At 41.7% G+C, this 3943-nt stretch overlaps 1 non-coding gene across 1 annotated transcript; it reads right to left on the reverse strand.

Annotated features, from left to right (window-relative positions):
• Window positions 1-2826: 2826 nt before the first annotated feature.
• TRNAG-CCC (transfer RNA glycine (anticodon CCC)) lies at window positions 2827-2899 on the reverse strand. The gene has a single exon. It is a non-coding gene; the product is annotated as a tRNA-Gly (tRNA).
• Between the last annotated feature and the right edge of the window lie 1044 nt (window positions 2900-3943).

The raw sequence follows: 3943 nt of genomic DNA on the forward strand, positions 1-3943 counted from the left end.
ATAAGGAAGGAAAAACCTGCCTAGAGCTGGAACATCTGAGCCTGTTGACAAAACAAAACCCCTACTTGGAGTCTAATCTGAAATTTCTCTTGAGAACAATAAACTTTTTAAAGGCACTCTCTTTCTCTTATAGTATCCATCCTATTTCTACCTGTCAAGTCTTCTGATACTTTAAATGATCTACAGTATTTCCTCATGATTTACTTCATCCCTAGCAAGTAAAAAATTTTACCACCTCCTATCCTTTCCTTCCCTTAATCCTAAACACAGTAACGGCAATTTTGATCTTTTCTCCACCTGAAGTCCTTTTTCCTTCCATCACTCCTGAAGCCCTGGTAAATAATAAGATAGTTTGATTGGGGATGGAAAATATTGATTTAGTACATCTTCTCTAAGACCCTTTCTGGAAGAAAAAAATATTTATAATTGAATGTTCCAAATATATCATCTTTTTTCAAAGTGAGAGGAGGCAGAATCTAGCCATAAATTCATTACTCCTAACCTTTGACCCCAAAGCTTCAAGCCATCCATATATCACACAGTGGAAAGTCAAAGTTCAGAGTCCCTTTAAATCATCCATAGCAGTTACTCTTCTAATAGTCTATTGAAAAGAGCCACCAATCTACTTTAAATGAAGGAAAAAGAAGTCCTTACTTACCACAGCCCTACTGCCATGCAGCTTCTACAATGAAGCAGGAAAAAAGCATGGAGAAAGGGAATGAGGGGACGCTGGGGTGGTGAGGTTTTCGGTTGTGAGGACAGTGGACATGGGCATTGCTTTAGGGAATCACATAATATTGCATTTCCCCTAGTGTTTACCCAAGGCAGTGGTATCCAACTTGTGTCTGCTCTAGCTCAAGGATGCTGTAAAGAGGCCATCAAAAAGGCCCAGAGAAAGGCTAAAAGGGCTTCCCAGGTGACACAATGGTAAAGAATTCCTCTGCCAATCCAGGAGATGCAGAGACACAGGTTTGATCCCTGGGTCAGGGAGATCCCCGGAGTACGAAATGGCAACCTACTTGGCAGACTACTGTCCAATAGTTCACAAAGAGTTGAATACAACTGAGTGACTGAACATTCATGCATGCAAGTGTGTATATGTATATAATGATTGGCTTCCTGGGTGGCTCAGTGGTAAAGAATCTGCCTGCCAAGCAGGAAACTCGAGTTCAATCCCTGGGTCAGGAAGATCCCCTGGAGACAGGCATGGCAACCCACTCCAGTATTCTTGCCTGGAGAATCCCATGGACAGAGGAGCCTGGTGGGTTACAGTCCATGGGGTCACAAAGAGTTGGACACGACTGAGCGACTAAGCACACACAGGAAAAAATAAGAGTTCTATTTCTAAAAGACATTTGAAAATCAGTGACAAAAGATTCCAGAGGATTATGTGCTTGCCTGAGTAGCCAGAAGATAAACAGAGAAAAACTATGTGTGATGGTCTTTGAAATACCTCTAGAAATTGCTATACTTTGGCTATCAAACTGGATATGATAAAAATTATATAAGAATAGCTAACAAGTGTCAAGTACTTGTTACACCCCCAGGACTATGCTAAGGGCCTCACATTGATGTCTCATAGCATCACAAAGAGGCAGGTTATATTACAGTCCCCTCTGCACAAGTAGGAAAATCTAGGCTCAGGGAGACTAAGCTGTGTCCAAGATTACACACCCAAAAGGAATTAACAGGGTGGAATAACTCTTGAAACAACCTCAAAATCTCAGTGGTTCAGGTCATATTCACACAACAAAGCAATAAAGATGCTTCATAGAGAATGGTTACCACTGGCTGATTCAGGGAAACAGGCTTCTTCAGTTCTGTGACACAGCCCTGAGATCTGCAAGGTCCTCTGCTGGGTTTTCCTGTCTGGTCCCCAGACAGATAGCAGAGAGCAGAGCATTGCATGGGAGGTTTTTAAGGGCCAGAGCCAGGAGTGAGATGCACAATTTCTGCCCACATTCCTTTGGTCAGAGATCATCACAAGGGTGTGTCCAGCTCAAAGGGAAACTGAGAAATGTAGTCTGGCTCTGAACCCAGGAGAAAAGGGAAATTGGTTCTTGTCAATCTCTACCACAATGATAGGGCCAAGATTCGAATTCAAGAGCCTTGAGTCTTCCAGAGCCCGCTGCGGGATGGAATTAACTTCTTTGCAGCCATAAAATAAGCAGTGAGAAGAATGACCTCTAGGGCCATCACTTCTGATTCTGGATAATCCTTACGAACATTGTATAGCAGATTCATTCATTTATTCATTCAACATTTATTGAACACTCACTAAATACCAAGTGGGTATTCATTCATTTATTTACTGAAAATTTATTGACCACTGACTGTGTGCTAGGCTGTGGTTGGGCAGCAACAAAAAATAAGACAGAAACAATCTGTGCCAACATGGAACTCACAATTAAAGGACTTGAATTGTATTTTTCATATAAGTCACTTAATTTTTTTCTACCAAATCAAGCAGTACCGTGTGCTTTATGCACTTTCAGCCTCTGTTTTTTAGCTGGAATCTGTAAAAGATAAAGGAAAACACACATTTTCCATGCAGGAATATATATGGAGATTCATGTGAAAGCAGAGACTTTGCTGTGTTTGTCTCTGTCTTCTGGCACCTAAAACAGAAACTGGCGTGTGAATAAACAGCAGTGTCGTGGAAAAAAGCACTAGCCTAGAAATCATGTGATTTAGGCTTTCTTCTCTTTTTTAAATATTTATTTACTTATTTATATATTTGGCTGTGCCAGGTCTTAATTGCAGCACGCAGGATCTTTCATCTTCATTTGCAGCATGCAAGCTCTTAGCTGCTCATGTGGGATCTAGTTCCCTGACCAGGGATTGAACCCAGGCCCCCTGCACTGGGAGTGCAGCGTCTTAACCACTGGACCACCAGGAAGTCCCTTTGTTCTTGTTTTGCTACTCACTTCATGTATAAGTGGGGCATTTTTGCTCACTGCACTTTAAGTCATCACAGTTTCCCAGATCACTTCCATCTCTTCTAAAACAGTAACTTGAACATTTTGAAGACATTTAGCCTGGTGGAGGGGCTTCCCAGATGGCGCTAGTGGTAAGGAACCTGCCTGCCAATGCAAGGGATTCAATCCCTGAGTGGGGAAGATCCTCTGGAGAAGGGCATGGCAACCCACTCCAGTTCTCTTGCCTGGAGAACCCCACGGACAGAGGAGCCTGGAGGGCTACAGTCCATGGGGCTGCAGTCAAACACAACTGAGAGACTGAGCACAACCCGGTGAAAGTTTCGTGATACTGAGGATCAGCGGATGTGGATCAGTCAGAGGGTGTGCCTCTGGCTCTCCAGTTCCATGCAGAAACCACTCCAAACCTTCGCTCTTCAGTTTATTCACTGGAAAATAAACAACTTTGGGTATTCAGAGCATCCTTTCAAACTCTAATATTCTGTTAGCATTTATAATATTAATATTAGGCACCAGAAGATCAAGTTCCTGCTTCAATTTTATTTCTCATACTAAATCCTAACAAGGAACCCTAAAGATTTGTAAAAGGCAGGACTCCTTCCATGGATAGCAGGAGCAAATTTCTCTTCCTACTTGACCCTTTTAAGTATTTTTTTTTTTCCTTCAAATTCACAACCATCCTGGTTTCAACTGTTTGGCCTGGTTTTGAGCAACTCCCTATTTCAGCCCAGTTTACTCTGTTAATGCATTACTTATTATCACAGTACTCTAGACTCTCAGCTTCCCTCCCCCCAGATTAGAAGGCATGTCAGAGCAAGGTGATAGTAATAGCTTAAACAATGAGGCTGTCTCTCTTAATATCCCCATTGATCATTGTATCATATTTATTTAAGGTTTTAATCAAAATGGGGGGAAAACATTGTATTCATTATAAAGGAAACATTTTTCCTAATGTTCTGGAAATCAAGTGATTATGGACAGTCACAACTCATAAAATATTTAGCTTT

Source organism: Bos mutus, chromosome 6 (assembly GCF_027580195.1).
Source record: "Bos mutus isolate GX-2022 chromosome 6, NWIPB_WYAK_1.1, whole genome shotgun sequence".
NCBI lineage: Eukaryota > Metazoa > Chordata > Mammalia > Artiodactyla > Bovidae > Bos > Bos mutus.